General features: G+C 41.5%; 1 protein-coding gene across 7 annotated transcripts in view; it reads left to right on the top strand.

Annotated features, from left to right (window-relative positions):
• Positions 1-24,158, top strand: part of LOC144086905 (uncharacterized) — a 72,393-nt gene that overhangs the window by 3,847 nt on the left and 44,388 nt on the right. For all 7 annotated transcript variants that reach the window (XM_077617082.1, XM_077617080.1, XM_077617084.1 and 4 more), the window contains exons 2-3: positions 3,426-3,493; positions 3,563-3,712. The gene's annotated coding sequence lies outside the window, so the exon portion shown is untranslated. The remainder of the gene's footprint in view (positions 1-3,425; positions 3,494-3,562; positions 3,713-24,158) is intronic.

Here is a 24,158-nt window from a genome sequence, read left to right as displayed (position 1 = left end):
ATAAAAACCTTGCTAATGTTTTATCAGAACAGAAAAAGCAGAAAGGAATGACATTGCAGGAGGCCAATTTGCAAATGTAAATTGGAACCTCAAAAAAATTTCACATTATCAACTGTTGTTTTGCTCAAACTTCAATGGAATTTCTAAAACATGCATTGAGTTTGAAACAGCGTGGCATGGTCATTTTGGTCAAGAATTGCCAGATGGTCAAAATTTTAGAAAGAATAAATAATCGGAAAGAAGACTCAAAATGCCACTTTTTAGGTGAACTCCAACATTTCATGGGGAAAACCTGAAGTTTACATTTAGAATATATTTGATTTTTTTAACACTAATGTAGGTCATTCAATCTGTGCTCACTGATGTCACACTTGTTGGCGAATGAAACCATTTTGCACCTCGAAAAGATGCTCCCCTGAATGTCCAATATGTTGGAGAACTGTGATTCAAAATTGATTCTCTCTGTTCATACGAGCAATATGTTTTAAATGAATTATGGCACTTATTAATTGGAAGTCCCATAGAATTTGAAATGAAAAACATGGGCCTCCTTCCCTGTTTCACCCCAGATTACTCAGGTCCACTTTTCCCCTCACTTCCATTCCCATAAATAACACATATAGTGAACTTTTATAAAAATGTCCTCAAGATGCATGGAAAACCTCCTAAAACGCATAATAAAAATAAAAATAATAATCATAAATGTCAAATAAAGGGGGGTTGAAGATTGCATCTGGTTATGAAAATAATTTAAAACATTCAAACAACCTGGGCTATTTCTTCCACGCACCCTCTAAATTTTTCCCCTAACTTGGAAACGTTTAATGACAAAACAGCTTATTTATGGATTTTTTCCAGGCTTATGCACTTCATGCTTTCTTGGTGCCATTAGCGAATGTTTCATTTAGTTTGCTAACCAGGGGGCAGCATCATAGTGATATCCATTCATGGGTCGCATTTGAGCTTTGGTGTACCTGTAGCCAGGACGTATGGTTTAAAAAGGATTGCCATAATCAAGGCATGATGTAAAGGAACTTGACTTCCTTTGTTTGACTCTGAGACAAATTGGCAACACGCTGGCTTTATTATCTTCGAAAGGCGACGGAGATGAGGCGACATTGTATTGGAATTAACTTCCTATTTCCTCCTGAACGGAATCCATTTCAGCCTTTTATGTTACTCTGCATCTGCCTTTTGTCTTGTTGCCCAATCTTTCCTGTGTTTCTCTCATTCATCTGTTTTGCCCTTTCCTTGATCTGATAGCATTAAACATATAATTAAGTCATAAAGGATGGCGACTGATGAGTGTAGCAGATGGTAATTGCGTCCTACATTTGAATGAAATGATATGCATTGCTACAATTTACAGCCTTCGCCTCATATTTTATTCAGCAACCTTTTATCTCTTTTCCTGCAGAATTATTCCGCAATAAATTTAGACATCTTATCAATAGCTGGAGTGATAGTGGCAGGAACGTGGAAGAAATGAGGCAGCGCTGCTTTTGCACTGTTTAAAATAATTTTCCATAATAAAGGAGTTATCAGAGCTGCTCTATCACTGTAGAATTGCTGCTGGTCCCATTTTGAGGAAGGTCCTGTTGGTGGGAAGAAATGCCAAAAGGACATTCAGAGATGTGCTCAGATTGGGGCCAATTTATGCAAACTTTACAGCTCGCAGGAACTTTTTGACGCCGTGTCATTTGTTGATCTTGAGAGTCACTAAAAGTCAAGTCAGAAGTGAATCTCGTATGTAAAAATGAGAATGATCTCAGCTTTCCAATGACAACTATTTTGCTACCATTTTCATACAAGAGAAATTACGACTTAAAGTCAGGTTGTTGCTATTATTTTCAATACTATCTTTGAAGTCCAATACCCTAGAACACATGTGTCAAAGTGGTGGCCCAGGGGCCAAATCTGGCCCGCCGCATCATTTTGTGTGGCCCGGGAAAATAAATCATGAGTGCCGACTTTCTGTTTTAGGATGAAATTAAAATGAAGAGTATAGATTTATATTAAATTTCTTGATTTTCCCGCTTTAAAATCAATAATTGTATTTTTTAAATCATTTTTGTCTGTGTTTTTAGTTCAAAAATCATTTTGTAAAATCTAAAAATATATATATAAAAAAAGCTAAAATAAACATTGTTTTAGATCTATAAAAAAACTGAATATTCAGGCCTTTTAATCCAGTTCTTTTAATTTATTTATAAAAAAAATATCTAAATATTATATCTAAAATACTCCGGCCCACGTGAAATCAAGTTGACGTTAAAGCGGCCCGCGAACCAACCCGAGTCTGACACCCTTAGAATTTGTAAACCAATCTTCATGAAAATTGGTAGCTTTGTAACATGGCCCAGTATCTATCGATCCCCAGAGCCCTATATATATGTATATATATATAGATATTTATATGTACATAGATATAGATATTTCTAATGTTATTATCATTTCTATTCGAGGCTTTAATTGTTTTCCCACCTGTGCTGGATCTTCACATGATGAACTCCTTAAGAGACAGCACCAGTTTCAACACTTTTACTGTGTTCCCGTCTCCTTGCTTTAGTAAACTTTCTTCCTGTGATAGTTGTGCCAGAAGGAGCTTTTTGTTCCATTCACACGCCTTCCGCTCTCGTCAGTCCCTGGTGAAGTGCTGTACTCCAGTGATATTTGAGAATTGCTTTCTGGGGCGATATAGGTATAATTCTCATGTTCCCCGCCGACCTGCCAAGTACACTTGGCGGGTGCCAGCTGGAAGGCTTTCATGTGTGTGCTTGTGGAGGGATGGGAGGGGTGGGGGGTTAGATTTGCTTGGGAGGGTATGTATTAAGAGGGGTAAAAAAAGACTAGGCCAAGTATACAGTGGGTAGTCAAGTGACTGTAGACCTTGAAGGTGCTACTCAAGTGCTTTTTATGTCCCAGCACATTGTTTAGTCATAATGCAGGTCCATTACCTTTGAGTAGAAGTGCTTGTGTTTAGTCGGCTGTATTTACAGCGCGTGTAGCTTGAAAGAAATCTACCGGGGTGACCTGCTCTATTTATTGACGCCTTCCCAGTTTCCACCTGCTGGTAATAGACTAAAAAACTGAGATAATGCTTTTGATCGATCAACACAACCAAATTTCATTTGTTCGGATCAATAACAGTTTACAGCTGACCGGGCCTCCCAAGAAGTGGATTTATCAGAGCTTTTGATTGAGGCTGTTGGTGAGAAGCACCTCAAGATTGGAGTCTTCTCTTTTGCCTTAGATGGCAATCTGTGTTTAAAACTATTATCGTTTGGCTAAAGGCTGCAAACAATCTGATATGGTGGGAATTAGAATGTTGGGAAGAGTACAATTCCATCTTATTTTTTTCCACTGGTCTCCATTTTCCCATTTGTGAGTGTAATGATTTGATTTCTTTTGTCGTTGTTCCGCAGTGTGAGCCATCGTATGTTTCCACATTGCTGGAAATGTAATAGAAGAGCGATGCGGAACCACAGCAGGGGTAAAAGGAAATTAACCGACTTGCAGACGAAAGACGTTTGAACGGCTCAACCTTTTGCACTTGTTTCAGCTTTTCATGATCATGCTCTGAGGAACGCCCTGCAGACATGCGAGCCGGCGCTCCTCGCCTGCCACGTTCTTCCAGGCCGGGCCGCCACCTTCTGCACACAGACAAAAACAGCATGAGATGGGGAGTCCACATGGATAAACATTTACCATGGTAGGTGTTGCTTCGGGCGAGTGCTGTTCAAAGGTAGGGGGGTTGGTTGGGGTTATTATGGGGGTTTACTACACTGGTGCTGTGACAATAACATTCTTGTAAAGGTGCTTTACCAGATTCAGTCATTATGATTTTACAAACACAAATTGAGTTTTGTTTGACCAACCCTTCTTTGACAAATGATTTGAAATACCTATTCAAAATTTTATAGTAAGACTACCAGACCTCTTACACAACTGTACTCTGATGATTATCCATTTTGCTGGTACAGATTAAGCCATTATTTTATTCTCACTGATTTTAAGAATTATTCATGTGAACCTTATTATTATTGGTAAATGTTGGTTTCACGTACTGCAACATGACGAGGATCGAAAATTGATGCGTTTTAATTTGACATTTTCTTATTTGGCATGGTGGGTAACGAGGAAATGATCTAAAACTTGGTAGTTTTTGAATTCGGGTGACTTTTAATGTTCTATTGTATTGTTGTAAGTCTTCTTTCATCCCAATATATAGTCTTTTACGTCGCTCAAGTCTTAGCTTGGCTTTAGCTTTTAGCTGGGGATTGAACCCTATATCTCAGAACTGCGAGGCAGACATGCTAACCACTTTCTTCCGTGTTGCCTATCTCTGTGCATGTTGGCTTGATCGGCCAAGACACGTGAACTAGAGATGATGTTAAACATTTATATAAGAGTTTGAAAGTGAGTTGTAGTCGCACTCTTCATCCTGTGAATGGAAGGAATTGCTCTCAAATGATAATTGTTCAGATTTTTTTTTTATGGCTCTCTAAATCATACCCGGGTAGAAATGCACCCCAGGTACCTTTTAACCTGGCCATAGTGGTTTGCAAAAGGCACCGGCACAGATAGGAAGACAATGCCTCAAGTCCGCTTGTTTAAATTTGGCACAGGTTAGGCCGAGGCATGGGATGCATATTGTTTGTGTTCATTTGAATAAGGACAAATGTCAGATTTCCATGGCTGCAGGCAGCCTGCATGTTAGATGATCAACTCTTTTGGGCCCCTGGACGTGGGGTCATCAGTAGCGCTTCCAGGTCACTGTCACTGCATGCCGGTTTGGGGCCATAATTGACCTTTTGACAGAGCGCAAGGAGACAGCCTTTCTCCCAGGGCACGAATAATCACTTTAGATTTACTGGTGCTCGTGCCCATGTCAGCTAATTAGAATGTTTGTTTCTGTTAAACAAAAAACACTAGCGATTTACATTTTTATTCTCAACCAAAAATACAATGTTTTGGACTCATTTTAGTGGTCATGTCCAGCGAGATTTTGCAGATGAAAATATTTGATTATCTTAAAATAACAGCACGGCCAAACATAAATCTACAATAAATAAGACTTAAAAACACGATTAACCCTTACAGTTAAAAGAAAATGAGATTTTTCTGCCTTAACGCATGTCGGGTAGTCATTTAATTTTATGTGTACATTTAATATCTTTATTATGTGTGAACAAATGAGTCAGTACTTCTTAGGGCATACTGTAAATGTGCCATCATTTGCCATTGTCCTCGTGCGTGTGTGTTTGCATGTGTGTGTGGCTGCAGATAAAGGTTGAGTACAGCCCCGTATCCCACGAGCCCTTGAGCTCTCTAAGGCCCCTTTCGGGTGCAGGATCTCCAAAGAAGCGTGCGTTCACCCTTCACTGTGTTCGTTATTCCTCACAACATTGCACCCAGGGCCATGTCTCCCTCTTCATAGCCCTGAACATTAACTTTCATTCACACCATGTACTCTGTTTAAAAGGAGCATATTTGTCTCATTTCCCTTTGCTCTTTTATTTTTAATACTTGTAAATGGATGGCAATTTGATCCTAATCGCAAATTCTCATATTTTTTCTGTAAATGTCTAATTTGCTTTTAAAATATGCCAGTGTTTGACAAAATCGCTACTTTTACTCTAGCGATTGACTGTAATCTATTTTGATGCCACAAAATGTGGAACAAAGGTGAAATCTAGTTTGCAAAAAACTTACATTTTGACAAACTTAAATTTAGAGGAGACTTCAGGGACAGGCAAACAGTTAAAATTGAATTCTCATTTTCTTTTGGTGTCTTAAGGTAACTAAGTGATGTCTTGAGACATAAACAACTAATGAAAATCCATTTTACTATTGTCCTTGGACAATCTGTTTGTGGTGTCAATCAATACGAGCCGTATTATCTCTGTAGAGTTTTTTTTTAACTTTTGGTAGTCACGAAATTACAGGTGTAATTATGTATATACTTAAATCCATTCAGGTGAGCTAAATTGCTTATAGAAAACTGGTTACAGCATCTTGAATGGAATCTTGAGAGTATTTAGAACGGGGGTGTGGGGGGCTGCTGTAGTGTCGCCAAGGGCCATGCCTTTGAGTCGGGGGTATTACATTATTAATTAAAATACAAGTCGCCTTGTTGCCCATGGGTGTACAATGTAACACTTGATTGAATCAGCTAGTGGCAGCCTGCTGCATGGGTCTTTTGTGCTGGAAGGGATAAGAGGAATTGGAGGGCGCATTACTCTACACAGCTATACATGTTTGGAGCTATGGTCCTGAAAGGCGTATTGAAAGCTATGCGCAAGTATATGTGATAAATTTAAATTGCAGGGGAGTAACAGAAGGTATCTTTTTAATCACATAATTCTAAGTATTACTAGTTATATATATATATAGATGTGTATATGTATGTGTGTATCTATATATAAAGTGTGTGTGTGTATATCTAGCAGTATATTACAATATTCATATGTTCTCGCATATGTTCTCTCTGCCATAAAATGCCTGGCTGAATCAGTTATTTGACGAACTTTCGTCGATAGACTCAAGTTAAGAAAGCATTGGAGAGCCATTTACGATGCATTTTTTTTTCTACAATAGCCAGCGCAAACATAAATATAAATGGTAGAGTACTTTTTGAAAATGTACATTGTAAAAAGAAATTGTTCCTTTATGTCGGACTTCAATCAAAAAATATTATTGTTGCTGTTGTTGTTGTCGTTGCCAACATTATGTGCATGTGCACTCATTGCTTATCTCTCTTCAGCGTTTGGTCACATAATCTTCCCAATCTTCCCACCGTAGTTGCGTGTTGTGTGTAGTCAGTTGCCTGAAGAGGCTGTTATTGTCGTGCGATGATCAAGTTTTGGTGTCATTCTTTTTCCAAAAACGCAATATTACCTGTTTTCATTAGTGTTTCTAATATAACGTATTAAAACAAAGAAAGAAGGAATTTAATTCCTCTTTAACTTTACTAACAAGTCAATAAGTGTTAACATTTTGAATTCTGTTTGCTTTACAATTGGATGCTGTAAATGATAAAAGCCCCCCACTCCATTTTCCCTGTGAGGTCCGCCAGCCATTCCAGTAACAATTGATTTGTCTCTAACCGTCATCCGCAGCCAGTAACTTAAAAACAACTACTCTTCCTTGACAAAGTCGACAGCTTCATTTAAACGACCCCAAAGCTAAAAAATGGCAACTTCCTCGAACCACCCGGCATAAATCAGTACTAAACTTAAACTATTCTTATCAAAAGGCGCCAGAAATGAGGAGCCAATGAGCAAAGCGCTCCCGTATTGTTGTCTGTCATCATTACACCGACGCTGCCAGTGAGCGGTATTGTTGCTCAGTGGAGCACGCTAGGCTCGAGTTGCATTGTTGTGCCAGGATTTTAAAACAGGCAGAGTTATCAATAGAGCGCAGACTATCGGACTCACTCGGCTGTGCCTCTCGATACACTTCACAACCTCGCGGCGCACGTGACGCACAGCCTGATTTGGAGGTGCACAATCGGGCCGCTATACCGGCAAAACGCTTTTGTTCCCACAATGGATCCAAGTCTAAAGACGTCACGATCCTTCGAACACCATTTTTTAATTAACAAAATGTCATCAGTTTGCTGGTATGGATATGACGAGCCGGACTGCATTAAGACGTAATTAACCCTACGCTTTGCTTCCGGTGGCAGTACAAACATAAGAAAAGCCCTCCGCTGAGCTCCACTGTTTGATTACCTGGTGCACGGGAGCAAATGTAAAAAGCCTGAGGCTGGATTTGATATTTCCATCTTTCACGTGTGTCCTGTGACCTGGACTACATCTAACAGGGCTCGACTGGAGGTCACGAAGAATCAGAGGCAAGGGGAGGAATAGGACAAAGGGGTCCTTCCTCCTCTTTTACTCCCCCTGAATCTCTTGAGACGATCAAACGGCGTATAAGTGGACGTGCACGCACGCACGGCCCTCCAACCCTCATTAGATGCCATTACCACTCCCACCCCGACACTAAAAGAACTGCGACTAACTTTTTCTGTGTCAGCGTGGCTATTAAAAGATTATATATTCACACTTTTGCGAGCAGACCCTTAATGAGGATGAAGAGGGGCTGCCACAGTTTGTCTCTGCTCCATCGTAACAAACTACAGGCAAAATGGTACGGAGGAAAAAAGAGCTACCTTGGAAAAGGACTATCCTCAAAATGATGGAAACTACTTTTTAGGATAATTCGATACATTTAAAATTGACGATGATTCAGAATTCAAGCAAACCTCGTCGATTTTGTGAGCATCAAATTAATGGTCTGTTACTTTTATTTTTTTGTGATGTTACTTCAGAAAAGAATTGACTAGGGATGTTAACTATCTGCTTGTTTGGAAGTAATTGACATCTCATCTCCCATTTTCTGAACCACGTTATCCTCATTAGGGTCGCAGGGGGTGCTGGAGCCAATCCCAGCTGTCGCAGGGCACAAGGAGACGGACGACCATGCACACTCACACCTATACCTAGGGGCAATTTAGAGTGTCCAATCAGCCTACCATACATGTTTTTGGAATGTGGGAGGAAACCGGAGTACCCGGAAGAAACCCACGCTGGCCCAGAGAGAACATGCAAACTCCACACAGATGGAAATGACCTGACACGCACCGATTCAAATGTTTTACTTGGTATGCAACAAAAAAAGTTGTTTTTTTTTAGAGAAGAAAGACAAAATGCCTTTTTTCTCCCCTTAGCACTGTCTGCTCACACATACGGTCACGCCGTAGTGGTCTTCAGTCGTTTCTGTTGTTCAGTGTTTCTAGCACTCCTCGGCCAGGCCGGTAGCTGGGAGCTATGGTGGAGTGTAAGCCGTGTTGATGTGGATGGCCCCTGGTCAGAGGCCAGAGCCTGGCTGTTAAAACGCAGCCTCTTTTGTGCGTCAGAGCCAGCACTGCCAGTCCTATTCCGCCCCTGTCGCTAGGGGTGGGGAGGCATTTACCAGCCGCATGCATTCATTCATTGCGCTGGCATTGCTTGATGCAGGGCTAAATGGCATTGTTACAACGTGCCTCTGAGAAGTGTTGACATGCCCATATGCTAATTTTAATTAATAGAAAGGGAGGAGGGGAGAAGGGTTTTATTCACTTCAACTCTGCTGTGGAATTCTATCTGCACCCGGACTGGCAAATATAATTGCAGCAAACTCAAATGAGCTCATTAGGAAATGTATTGAATTTACACATTATTTCCAGTAGTTAGGCTGAGTTATTTCCCCTAAGGAGTCAATTACATACTCATTTGTGACTCAGGTGAATGGCTTTCTGGTGACTTCTTCAACTGCAAAAATCGTACTTGCTGAATAATTTGCAAGACAGCTGCTGTACAGGAATATCTATTGATGTTCATTTATGGGAGGATTCCGCGACGAGGAAAACACGCCGACAAGATAACGACCCCCTTTTGTTCATTTTTTTCCTCTTCATTTGATTAACTTTTAACATATTATTCCATTTGAAATGATTTCGGCGTACGCTAGCGTGCCCTTGGTGAGATTCGCTCAGGTGTTGCTCCCAGCAGTCTTGTTTGCTGTTCAGACGCATGTTTTAATGAGCAAGGCGTGGTCATTGCCATAAAGTTTTTGAACTCAAGCTAAAAGAAGACCTGTGTGAGTCTGTTGAAATATTTTTTTCGGAGAACACAGGCATTTTTTGTACAGAATGTATTAATTTATATTTGGGCAAAGCTTTGGAAAGTGTGGTTTTCTTGTGGTTGGAAAACAATTTCGCTAAAATTTGTAAGATTTATGATACGGCACCTTTTATTGCTCTAGGTCAACCAGAAACTAGCAATGGATTTACAATTTTGGTTGGTGGCTAAAATGTCGTTGGATTCAGTGATAGATAGGTATGGTCATGTTTCATGTTTTCATTTTCCATTTTTGCCAAATGTGCCAAGCAAAAAAAGCATTTTTAACACTATTGAGTGAATATTTTTTTTTGATGGCTGTCACAAATTACATGTTCACTAATTCCATTAGGAACGACAGTTTTGCGATACACACTTGCTCATGGAATGAATATAAAATGACATTTTTATAATAGGCATCTACTCTTGACCAAAAATATCTGCAATACCTGACTTTGTATTAATAGTCGATGCATTTCAAGTTAAAAAGGCAAAGGATTCCACCACCAAAAGGGAGGTGGGTGGTGACAGGCCCAATGTGGCGCTGCCCCTTCAAGCCTCAGCCCAAACGCATCCCCTGCACTCAGCTGTAAATACCACCAACAGCTGGTGGCGCACAAGGTAGTCGTGCTTAACAAATGACTGGCCTGGTCTTGAGGGGGAGGACTCACGAAGGTTCACTCTCGCTCCTTTGCCAACCAAGTGCCCGTAATGTGAAACTTGTTCAAGCAATAAATAAACAAATCAGAGCATCTCTTTTCATTGAGGCTATGGAGAGATTTTGCTAAACTGTGATGCCTGGTTAAAAAAAAACATAGTTGAGAGGTGAAGTTTTTTTCCCCTTTTTTAGACCCCTCCCATGCCTACCTGCTGTCCACCCCTTCCTTGGCTCTGTTTGGAGAGATAGGCAAGACCAAAGTCACCTTTGAGCTCCGCAGCCCGTTTACCGCTCCGGTATCGCGCGTAATGACATTCAGCGGGGGCCAGATCGCATTTAGGATAACTGATTTGATGCAGCTCTACACCAGAAAGAAGAGGGTGGCGTAAAAAACTAGCCCCCCCCCCCCCCCCATACACTCCTTTTCTTCCGTTAAAACACAATCCATTTTCCAGTGTAAATCACTTGTAACTGTGAGAGAGAGGGAGGTGGAGACCGGGAGAGTAAAGATTATCTTTTGGGGCCATTTCTCCTCGCGACGGAGATTGACAGCTCTTTCAGATGACTGACAGGTGTCCTTTGAAATGCCGGTGAAGCAGCTCCTGTCCAGACTGTTGAAATGCATATTTGGAGCTCTTATCATAAAGGCAACGGGTGGCCCAGATCGGTGCCGTTAACATTGCAAATGGCTCCGGAATTATTCATTGTCAGTGCTGTGGGAAAGAATCGGCGGAAGGGTGCAGAGGAGGGGGGGGGCAGGTTTGATTATTCTGCTCACACAATGGCAGGATGCTTAATGATTCCTCTCCACCTTGGCAGCAGCATGTGCTGACTTCAGCCGCTAGCGGAGGGTGACACAGGTCCGGCCAAGTGTTAGAGCAAGATCATACGTCCGGGCCCCATTTCAATTTCTAATACATTAATCTTTCGCTCACAGATCCTCCATGAATATTCCAGGGCACCTTGTTTGTCGGTGAGCCTGTCTCGCTTTCATCTATTCAGGTGGTTTCATTCACTGTGAAAGCCAGCTAAATGGAGCCGATCAGTCACTGACAACCGGGATACAATAGAGCCCGGTAACATGTCCCTTTCCTCCTTTCAGCCTTCTGATAGACAACCCTGACACCTGCTCCCTCGGGAGACCCTCTGCCGAGCCAGTGCACTGTTCCGCCAGAGACTTCCCTTACTTTATCAGCCCATAAAGGATTGTCACCGGTGACTATATCAGCAGAGGAATGGAGTTGCTCCCTTTGACCCACCGTGAGGTGGAGGTGCCTCGGACTGCGTGCCGCGGCGGCGCCGGATTAAGGGGTGCTTAAACGCTGTCATACACGCCGCCTGAGCGCGTGGCACTTTCGGAAAAACGTTAAGCCTTTGTTGGCTCCCATTAATTAGCATTGTCTTAAGTTCATTAGACCACCGCTCACGCTGTTCCTAATGAGGCGAGGTAGGCCACCTACATCCGTGGAAGCTTTGTCGAGGCTGACCTGACAACGACTTCTCACTTCCTTCCCTCGGTGTAATGACACCCGGATAGAGGAGCTCTGACTGACATGTGCTTTAATGGTCTCATTTCCACATTTAATGATGAGTGGTCAGAGAGAACAGCAGGAACTGGAATTTTTCATAATACAGTCCAGACCTACATGCGAGCTGTTTTGATGCTGTTGTGTTTCCAAATATTCCACAACTATATTCATAATTTCCAATGAACTTGTGCCTAAATACATTTTTGGGCAATTCACTTCTCCCTGGACAAATGTTTTGTAGTTCAAAAATCTACCATAGTTTTGGACTCTAAGTTTAATTTGTGGAATACTGAATAAGAAGAATACGGTACACGGTCGATTGGTCGCCGGTCTTTTGGTCGCCAATCTTTTGGTCGCCCGGAAGGTTATTGATAATTACCATTTAAATCGTTGCTCAAATTCCCTAAATACAAACTGTGAATTACTATTTAGTCATACTTAATGCCCTAGTAATTATTAGGCTAAAGAAAAGCTCCAAATTTCGCTGACTTTTATTGTTTTGTGTTGGAGAACTTGTTAAGACCCTGACTGACGTAGCTTCTTAAAGGCACAACGCATGTACATACAAACTCTTATACACTCACACGTCGGCTCAGTGAAACTGCTCATGGCCATTGTTGGCTTTTATTGATGCGTAGACCGTGTTGTTTTACCTTGTTTTGTCGCCGGTCTTTTGGTCGTCGGTCTTTTGGTCGTCGGTCTTCTGGTCGCCGGTCTTTTGGTCGCCCGTTGTTGAGATCCGGGCGACCAAAAGACCGGCGACCAAAAGACCGGCGACCAAAAGACCGGCGACCAAAAGACCGGCGACCAAAAGACGGCGACCGAAAGACCGGCGACCAATCGACCGCACACGGAAGAATACATTCTTTTACCTTATATGATGCACATTTTACCGAAATAAGATCATGAATCCAAACTGTGGTAAATGATCATGTGCTGATTTTAATTGAAGCGTAACAGGAGTGGCTGGCTTCATTTCATTCTTTTCCTCCCGTACACACACGCAGTGAAATGAAACTCCTGGGGTCCTTTTTTTATAGAGCGGCCTGTACTATAACTCAACCCAGAACGCCACATATTCCGTGGAAACTGAAATGCGCATTGGCATATAGGGATATTAGAAGTGTCAAGCCCTTGTGATGTAGATTGGATGCCATTCATAATTATGATGTCTGATTTTGTCGCAAAAAAAAATGCTCGGGAGAGAAGTAGAGGTGGAGACGACCAATATTTTAATGGCGTGTAGACAGGCCTTTCCCTCAAGGAACATCTTCTCTGACACTGGCTGCAGCAAAATTGGGATTTATACATCCTGTTTTCTATTAATATGGAGATGAATACAGGTGTTCCAGTGTCGTAAAATTAGCTTGGCCCTTGCAAATTTGCAATTACATGTGTTACAGATAGAAAAGTGATGTATGCGCTTTTGCTGCAGAAAATGTGAGGTTTGAAAATTAGAATCTCACTAGGTTTAAGATGAGGATAATAGCTTGTAATTCTATCCTTTTGTTGCTCCGCTCAGCCTGGTCTGGCAATGGTGAGCGCTTGTTCGAGTGATAGCGGCTTAACAGACTTGAACACTTTTTTTTCTAAGCGGGACAAATAAGCTGTGAAATGCTTTGATTTTCAAGGGTGACGAATTTTGGAAGGGCTTCCAACCTCGAGGAAGTCTCTTCGGTTATCCTATGGGGGAAGCTCGTTGAGGGGCATTGTCGGCCAGAGGACGTTACTGAATGTAGCAAGATTTTATTCGGGTCTGCGGTGATCTGCTTATGGTGGTGTGCTTTGCAACACTAGAATGGTCTTCTGGATGAAGGTTTACGACACTACAGCCTTCAGTAGTGCGTTTTTTAGACCGCCTGGGGGAGGGCTCAAAAGGTCACTCACTTTATTTTTGTTGTTGTTGTTTCGGACACTAACTAAAATGGCTACTGCTTTGCTATTCTTTGACAGATTGGAATGAAACTTGGGCAGTATGTTCTAGAAATGTGTACAATTGTATCATATCAATCTTTTGAGCCCAATTTTTGATTTGTTTCAGGACTGATTAATTAAGTTGTTACAAAATTTTGGAGCTTTTGTGCTACATTTGTAGTTTTTCTTTCTTTTCTTTGACTTTTTCAGTTTAGGTTAGAGCCGATTAGGAGTTATATAAGAAAAGTACTGTTATTTATTATTACATCGATTTAAGAATCACAACTTTAAGTTTGACTAACACTGTTTTCGATTTCAGTGGCAAATGGATCGTACGTACATTTTGGATTTATTTTAATTCATGTATTTGCACGACAATTGTTTCTTTATGGAGATTTGAGCCATTGTTGGAGTAGTTTGGGTAAATTATGCCAATTTTACATCCTGCACATATATTGTTGTTCAACTGAAAACGGTAAATCACAACCACTTTTCCATTCCTAATCAAAATGCATTTTCCAAGTTCACTTTACCTCCTGCTAACTTTTAATCAAATCTTCTGAATTAATCAATAGCATTTTAGTTGTTTTTCTTCGACATTAGAAAGTTTAAAAAAAGCCCTGATTTTTAACAAACGCAAGAATCTCGTGTGAGGAATCTATTTACCTGCCACTGTGCTAACTCCCTCTTCATCGCCAATAGAGAGGCTGTGAGATTGAGGGGAGACATTAATTCACAGTGTCAACCTGTCCCCATGGAATATTTATGATGCTAAATACATTTAATTAGACCACGGAGCTCTGATGGAAGACGAAAAGGACTTGTCATTTGGAGAGGGAGAAAAAAAATGGCTATTTGTAATGATGTCAGGCATGAAACGTGGCTTTATTTTCAATGACATAATATCCCAACTATATTTAAACCAGTAATGCTCACTACAAGTCATTCCATCACCTTGAGAGGATTGAACAGATGGTTAGTGAGAGACGGAGTGTCATCACACATAACACTTTTAAATGCCCTTACGTTGAGATTTACCGAAGCCAAAATACATTATTAACTTAAATGGCACGGTGCATTTTGCGTGATTTAACAAATAGACGGTGATGAGGATAATCACCTGTTCATTTTGTCTTGACGGAGAAAGCGGATGGTTATGGTAGCTTTGGCGCTTTAATGAATTTGACTTTTATCGCGCACTCCTTGATTTGATAACATCACTATTAATTCAGCGTCCTCACAGCCAGAGGCAAGCAAACAAAAATGAGCCATTTCATCTTATCCAAGCAAATAAAAAGGAAAGTGTTGTATGCTTTATGCACTGCTGTGCAGCAGATATCACCCAGAAGGACAGGTTCTGATGCATGGCATGACAGCCTGGAGTAAAGTGAGACATCATGTCTGCCTGTGATAAAAACACGGGCGCAGTAAATAATAGCCGCTTCTCATCTTGACATCTGTCATCCAGTTAGAAATGGATGGGGAAATGACCGCCACTCTATCGGCCGAGCTCCGGTTGTGTCACTGAATGATGCAAAATAGAAGATAATATCAGAGCCAGGCTGAATGGCATTACTCTAAATGTAATGTCATTAAAAAAAAAGGTGGGCATTAGCCGCGCTGTCTGGAGATGGCAGTGTGGGGCTCCTCGCCGCTTGACTGACACGCAGATTAAGTGCAGTGACAGCGAGCACAATAAAGTCATCAGAGAATGTGACATGTCAGTCAGAGAGGGGGTTGACGGCATGAATTGTCACTCTCTGTCACACCCTATCCTGTCCCTTATCCGTGATGTCCCGTTTACCACCGTGGGAAAATGGGGATGGCGCTAAGACCAAATTTATTCAGGTAGAGGGCCTCCACTCGAGTCTCCTTCTCACTACATGTTTGGGAATCTACTGACAAGAAGAGGAACAGGCCTTGGGAGTGGGTCTGGATTTGTTTCTTGTTACATGCTGGAGATTTCAAAGTGAAGCGTCCCAATATTCGTTTTATGGGAAATTTGGCTTCAGATGTCAAACTAAACATGACATCACCAAATCAAGACTAGAAATTAGCACTTTTTTGAAGGAGTGGTCCCCAAACATCTTTTACCAAGTGCCAATTAAAAAAAAATCTGAGTTCACCAACACTTGAAAAGTATTAAAATGGAGTTACGCAGAAGCCCCGAGTTTGAATTAGAATACGAGACAGTGGTTTTATTCCAATAAGTATTGTTGATATTCTATGTCTCAGTAAATATTACCAATACAGATTGTACATGAAGACTGGCTTTATATGGAAAAAAAACAATCAAATTCCAAAAACACAATTATTAGTTTATTTTACTTTGGCTATCCTTTCTTTGTACTGGTCAGTTAGGAATGGTATTTGCGTGACAAATTTACTTTACAAGGATGGTACCTTTTGAGCGTTATTTTCAGTCAATATCTTCTCCTCAAATTCTACATTTGACCAGATTTGCCCTGCCATCTTATTTTTTATGCCTTTTTTGCATGACTACTATTTTGCATATTTTAATTACACAACAATTCATAACACCTTCAAGGTTATCCAAGACACAAAAAAACAATATATTTTCTTTTATATAACCAGACAATACATAACAGTACTCCATGAAGTTGTGAAAGCCTACGTCCACTTTGACCAAAAGATGGCAATGTTGCAGTGCTGAATCTCAATCAGTTTTCTGCCGATTTCACACACACACTCACACACACACACACACGCGCACACACGCGCACACACGCGCACACACGCGCACGCGCACGCACGCACATGCACACGCACACGCCTTGACAGTTTTCACTAACTCCAGAAATGAATAATCCACATCTGGTCACTGAAGATTTCCCACTGTCCCTTTTAAATCTTATTTTATTTTTTATTTGATTTCTTAACTAATGAAGCATGTTGAAAATGTAACGAGCCATATTATTAAATCAAAATAGAACACAAGATTTGATTCAATTTCTGTTCAGAATTTAGTTGCTTTCCTTTCTGATTTTTCACGTTTTTTTGCCAGACATCATGAAATAGTCGTTTTAACACCTCCAAACTTTCACCCTCGTAAATCAGACATTGTAACACGTTTTTATATTCCATAATGAGGCTGAACAAGCTTATTATAAGATCTTCAAATATAGTCCTAAAGGAATAGATTTCTGTGGATAAATGACAAAACGACTAAATTGCAAATTACGTCCAACTTTTTACAAAATTGGCTGTGATTCATTCATTTTTAAATGACAAAAAAATATTTATATGACAATAGAAATGACTTGGACATTACAATGTGTTGCAGATGTCTTAAGTGGCACTTGTTTGCTCTTCTGGTTTGAAAGTAGCAGGAATAGAAAGCTTTCCCGTGGCCACTTCTCTGGTCTTTATTATTGGCTTATTGCCTTTAAGCTGTCACCACTCGGAGCATTCGCCCTCTCGGGGGGATTGTCTTCTGGGATTCCAGAGATCCGGGCTGGCTGGGACTACTTAGCTCTGTTGCAAAATGCGACTGTGTCATGTTGCACGCAGTGTGGCGGCGGCGGCGGCCGTAGAGCTTCTTTCCGCACGTGACATTCAAAATGCTCACAGGAGGTGTCATCGCTAATGCTCTTAGTCTTTCGTTCAGGTGCATTTATAACACAATTCCAGTGGTTGTCCGTTATTTTTTAATGAATAGGTGTGTATCTGGACTCGATAACGTGCGTGGAAGAATATGTTAGCGCGTGTTTCGATGCATAAGGTCAGCACATAAAAGGAACAAAGACCAGTCAAGTCTGAGCCAGGTTGCTTGTGTGCCTCGGGCAACTATTGTTTAGTGCTCATTGCGGTGAAGTGAACATGTGCGTGGAAGGCTCAAATGGAGGAGAGCGGGAAGCATAAATAGGTGCACTTTTAAGATGGGATGTCGAATAGAAAAATAATGATAAAGTCTAGAGATACTATACTACATTAAAGGGAGCGTGTGTCAAATCCCAAGATCCAGCTATAGGGACTGATTTTTCTCCTGCCTAATCCCACAATTTCCTCCACCTCTCCTCCTCCATGCCAGTCACATTTTCTAATTAGCTTTCCCAGTGGAGGAAGAAGATGGATTATATTTTAATATCTGGGCCTAAAATTAGTTTATATTCTAGCAAGTTAGCACTTCTTAGAAGTTGATTTACTCTTGAAGCCGTAGAATCAGCCAGCTCGCAATTAATCATTTTCCCTCGGTCTTGTTCGCGAGGAAAAAAAGACTGCTTGTCACGGACCGGATCACAATAGGTAAACAGCTCATTTACACTATTTAGAAAGCACTTTTCTAGAATCGTACAACTGGTGATACCTGCTCCCCCCGATTGTTCCGTCCTAACTCCCGTTATTAATTACGGCGTACTTTTAACAAAGCGATTGTCTGACTAATCATTGCAGGGAATGATTAAAGATGTGCCTCGCCTTTTTTGAATGACTTTCCCTTCGTCTTCTTCCACTTTGCTTTCATTCATAAGCTACGTGTCGTAGCTTTTCCCTCTCTAGTCACAAATGTGGCTCGCCACAATCCGCTTTGCAGCACCATGAAATGCCTTCACAAGCTCATCCATCAAGGCTAAAGGGTTGAGGGAGCACGCCGCCATTGCTGCTGCAGTGATGTCAAGCTTAGAAGGACTCAGTTGAGAACAAGATGACTAAAAAAAGTATTTTCACTTCTTTTTGGCGCTACAATTTAAGTAATGAACTTCGGATGCAATTAGGATTCAAAATGTTCGCCCAAACTTGCACATTACGTCCAGTTAATGCTTGATGAATGTATAAAATCCTAAGCCCACAATGTAATTTTACAGATAAAAAGTCGACACACACCTTAACAAATGCCTTTTTAAAAAAAAATATGAGAAAATCGGTCCTTAAAAATGTTCCTGCCAAAATCACAGAAATGTGAGGGGGAAAAACTGTACGCACACCCCCTCTTAACTGAGGATGTGTTTAGATAATCATTGATATTAAAACCTCCTCAAAACGTAATGCTTGCTATCACCTCACTGAGAATGCAGTTTTATTTAAACTTATTTTTTTCATAGCTACAATTAGTCTGACAAATTTAAAAAACAAACTTTGTATCCCAATAGGATTTAAAATGTTCACCCCAACTTGCGCCTCACATCTGTAAAAGATGCAAAAAGATATGATTGGCGTATGCTAAAGACAACAAAAACAACAACAAAAAAATGCCATTTTACACTGGATGCAAAAAGTCTACACACCCAAAAGTAGAAGGGCATATATTTTCTCACATAGGAAACCCGCAGAAAAGTTGCGATGCTACTCCGTAAAAGCAATATAACTTTGACTGAAATGCGCTTGACATCGGGTGACGTATTAATGCCGCTCTTCATCAAGCGCCTCTCCCACTCCGTCGCAGAGTGTGTGAGGAGCCGGGCCTCCTAAGCCCGGCCGCGGCGGGCTTTGGAGCGCGCCGTTCCGGTGACTGGAGGTAGAGTGTCGACGGGAGGATCATCGTGCTCCTCGCTTCCCAGGGAGATGAGCAGCGTAGGCCAATTTCATATGCGGGGCTCGGCCCCAGGGTCTGAGTGGAGGTGGGCTGGGTCCACCCAGTATCCTGGCTTCATTAATCAACCCGCCAAGGCTTACCGGCAAACCCCCTTTCCGCCCTCTCGTAGACAACCCCTCGGATTACGCAGAGCCGGCGAAATGTCAGCCCAAATCTGAGTCTTGATGCAGATAATCATTTCAATAATATTTCTCCATTTGTGCCCCCGATACCAGGGGAATAAAGCTTTTCCACTGTCAGGTAGCATAAGACTACAGTTGGTGGGAATACTTGACTCTGTGCCAGATGGCTTATCCATGCTTGCAGCATATGTTCAACAAGCAGTCTTGTGCCAAGCATGTATTAGGCATTTTATTAATTTGAGGCAGGCGGGCGGGAATGAATTACGTATATATTTACCTGAAGGCACACCTCCACGACGTCCCTATGCTATGGAAAATTAGCACCGTTAGAGCAACGCCAAAGTGAGCATTTGAAGATTTTTGCGGTCTTTTTTTAAAAAAAGGACTGGGAAGCAGAGGCGATGACGACAATGGATGCCGCAACGCAAATGATCATTTAGCCCGATGAATACGGTCGGGCGCGAGACAAAGGAAACAGTACTGCATGGGAGGGCAAATTTATTCATTACCACTAAGTTGAACTTCCCTTTAACAGCCCGGTGCTCTGCAATCCAGGGAGTTCTCCACTCAGTGACTTATGGTAGTGCAGAGGGGAGGGGAGGGGAGGCGTCGGCGGTGGCGGCGGCGTGCTGAAAATGTCAATAGAAATAGTAAGTGTGAGAGGCAAGGCTTGCCTAATTAGTGCCCATTTAGATTTTATGACGGCTCTGAGATCTGCTCTTCCTGACAGAGAGCACTATAGTTGCATATTGTCCTAGCCTGAGGGAACCATAGGAAAATCCAGATTTATTGTACCTATCATACCATCATATTTCATTTGCCATTATGAGATGCCATCTTGCAATGATGCCTGATTATTTATTACAAATTAAATTTCTGGGATCTGGCTGGATGTGGAACATTTCAAAGTAACATTCTTCTTATTCATTTCTTCATTATGTGCCCCTCTGTAATTTAAATGCTCACTTTCTTCTCACCTGCATCAATAAATATGTTACTGATTAGGGCAGGCTTAACAATTGATTGTTTTTTGGGGGGTTCCGTGACTTTAGTGCTGTCCCGCGAGGTAGCTCATCTTTTCGCCCGTTGTAGTTTAATTTCATTGCTTTACTCAAGCCCGTAAATTTCATAATCTCAAATTTTGATGTGGCAGAAAATCACACAAGTTGGGAATGAGAATTAAGACTCAGCGGCTGCGCTCTCTCCAGATGCTTGACAGGGTTTATATATTTTATATACGGCCAAGTGTTTATTTACCATGTCCCTTAAACCCCAGGTTGTTGGCATTTATCCTGTTTACACATCAATATTAAATCCCCACAAAAGCCTTGAGAGTTGCATTTAAGTCATTGTTGGGATTGGTATTAAAATGTGCTCCATACTGTGAGGGGAGCTCGTCTGGGAATAGCTGGGCCCTGGACTCCCATTACCCAGCATAAAAGTGTCAGCCACTTTAATTACATTCATGCCTTCCCCAGTCAGTTTTACTGCAGCCGCAATCAGATTTCATGCACAGATCTCCTAGCTTTTGTCTCAACCATTGTGACCTCGCTGCTGCTGAGATAAGGACTTCACTTTTTTTCCTCCCAACTTTTGTTAGTTTTGTGTCACTAGGCCTCAAGATAGGAGCCACATGACTTGCAAGGTTTTGAGACTAGCCATCGTCTGGCATCAGGAGCAGTACAATGACCATTGAATTGAAGAAAAAAAACCGTACATTTCTCAACATTCTATTCCATTATGTTTATAGTACATACAGATTAATGACCCTTTCTTTAGGGAAAAGGTGAAAACGAGTGAGGTCATAGATCCGATTCACAAAGTCACACCTACGCATGAGTGCAGAAATATATAGTATACGTTACAGTGGAGAATGAGTTTATCATATAAATATATATAAAAAATTAGGCCCCAAATGTTATATATATTTTTTCCTCAACAGAAATCAAAAACAAATACTTAAGCTAAAAGAAATTTATTTTTATTGTGATTATCTTTCCAAATGTAGTGCCTGTTTTTATTTTGGGCCACCCTTTATATATCACATTTATGCACAATTATATTTAGGATATTTCTTTAACTCACTCTGAATTCTCTGGTGATCTCGTTTTTAGTCAGGATGGGAAACACTTTTTTTTTCAAGTTGCAGGAAGAGACTTTGCATTACAGTTTGGAGGAAATCGAATTTGAGAAAGGGAGGGGTGGAAGTTGAGGTTCCACCGCTCAGACTGTTAGTGAGCGCCGAAGAGGCAGTGTCACTTACTGTTTCACGGAGAAGCTTCCTGACCTTCTAGGAGGCAAAGCAAGATCCCCCTCTTGTTTATACTCCGCCATGGATCAGTGCGTGGAATATGTCTACATCCTCTCAGCCAATTTCACACAAAGGAGGCGCAGTGTGGGCGGCGGACACAAGCCGTTTCCCCCGGACGACGAGGCCCATCCCTCACTCGCGTCCTCTGTCTGCAGAGCCAGACAGACAGAGACAGTCTAATGCTCCACTGGGCCACTCAACTACTAGGCGCCTTTCCTGTGGGCCCGCGTGCTGAGACCGCACTCTGACTGCGGCTTTTTATCGGGGATCTTGCGATTGATCAGTTTATTAAGGCCGCGATTGGTTTTTGGCTGCTCAGTTGCTCGCGTTTATTGGTCAATGCAATAAGGCACCATGTGTTCTCATGAGGAATTAAGAACTGTGCGAAAAGGGACGTCATTGGCTAAAGTTATTACTGACCCACGTAACTGAGAATTTTAGGTAATTTCAATACAAACCATCTTATAAATGCAACGCCGCTTGAGTGAAGTGTATGTAAATGAATGCCAAAAAATGTAAAAAGTCGTCATTGGTTGTCAACTATGTTTTCATACAGAAATTGGTGGTGGTCTTGGGCAGATCTACTGTGTTTATTAAGGGGAAGTACTGAAATGGACAATTTTATCGAGCAGATCAAAATAAAGGATCTCTTTTGGATACTGTAGGTGTGATTCACTAGTATAGAGCGCCAGAGATAAAAATGGCCATGCATTGTAAATCTGTCGTTTATGAGCAGCTCCCAGTGGAACAAAATGTTGGTCGCAAAAGATCGATACAAGTCGGTCTCACTGATGGAGTGGTGATGCTTTCGGCTAACTTTGACGCATGGACCGTGAGCTCGATTCCCAATCATTTGTGGTGTGATTGTTGGTGCATTTGTGCGTCTCTCAAAGTACCCTTCGACTGGCTGGCGACCAGTTTAGGGTGCTGTCCGCCGTTCGCCCAAATGTCTTTTGTGCATTGATGAGTAAACGGAATAACAAGCTTTCCCATCACTCGGTTCAGGTTTGGATAGGAAGATATATGCAGTTGATCCTTAGAAAGTAACCACAATCCATTACAGCATGCTGTTCATTCTTTACTTTGTTGTTGTTGACAATTGTTATTCACAAGAACTTTTTAAGTGAACCAAAAATTAATAAGAACAGGCTGGTCATTTTTCTTTCACTGCTCAGAAATGACCTCCAATGGGATCTCATTCAGCTCCAAATCCATCTCAAATAATACTGCACGAGTGTTTTGGTGTGGATTTATTGGCCAAATAAGTGGATATAAAGCACTCTGGCGACTCATCAGAGTAGCCGTTAATTACCGCTAATGATTTGAATTTGGTCTGTGGGTTTACTCTAAAACAATATTTATGGTGCGCATTAAGGTCAAGTATATTTTCCAAAGTAAAGTTATCCGGATTTAAAAAAATACAAAAAGTGGCAGCAAACAATGCTGGAATGCGGTAATTAGAAAATAAGCTATTTATACGACGGTCCGATCTCATTTTGCATTAACAATCAAAAGGTAATCAAAGCTCACGTAGTGATCCCTCTTGAGCGGCACACTGCTCTTGGATCAAGCCTCTTCACTTCATGCCCAATTGATCTAATTACATAAAGGGAATTATCACTCTCTGTCTTTCTGATATAGTGCTTGCCGCAACATCCGACTGTTCACTTAATTAAGTCCTCATTCTCACAGTGGTGAGGCCATCCAATATTCTGTCTGGCTTTCCAGAACCCTCTTTGGCTCTTTGTCTGACCCACCAGCCCCCACCTCTTTTCTTTTCCCTATTTTTTTTTTATTTTCGGAGGTGAGCGTACCTCCAACCACTGTCCTTCTAGTCGTCGGTGTCACTCGTCTTGTAATCAGCGACCCCCTGTTACTCAATTATGGGATGTGAATTTGGGCTCTTGGATGACCTTCTCCCAGTGATCCTTCTGCTGACCCTTCAATCAAGAGTACTGCCTTTCCCACTTCTGCTTTGTGTGTTGCTTTGTTTTTTTTTTCATTTGTGGGATCTTTATGAGGAGGGAAATGAAAGGAAAGCGGGTCACTTGTGTTGTGTTCACACCTCTAGCCACTTCAGAAGCTCTGAACAGGGCCGCGGTGTTTACTTTGATTCGATGTGGAGTACACCTTTCGGTTCAAGGGTCAGAGGGCGGGATGTGTTGCTCTGTTGTGGGCAGGTAATCATATCTAGCTTTGTGCTCCTTGTACCCCGACACTGAGGGTGGCAGCTTAAAGGCTGTCTGGAGCCTTGTTCTACCTCTGGATCGCACTTTTCTCATCCCCGTACGTAAGAAGGATTCAGTTTAGCTCCGTATTGGTGTCTTTGAAGCTGACATTCCTCTGGATTTTATTTGTTCTATAGTTGTTAAGGCGATACTTTCAGGTTGGCCAAAGGTGAAGCAAAG

This window comes from Stigmatopora argus, chromosome 13, assembly GCF_051989625.1.
Source record: "Stigmatopora argus isolate UIUO_Sarg chromosome 13, RoL_Sarg_1.0, whole genome shotgun sequence".
Lineage (NCBI taxonomy): Eukaryota > Metazoa > Chordata > Actinopteri > Syngnathiformes > Syngnathidae > Stigmatopora > Stigmatopora argus.
Note: the sequence above shows the minus strand (reverse complement) of the source record. Positions and strands in the feature narration are given on the sequence as shown.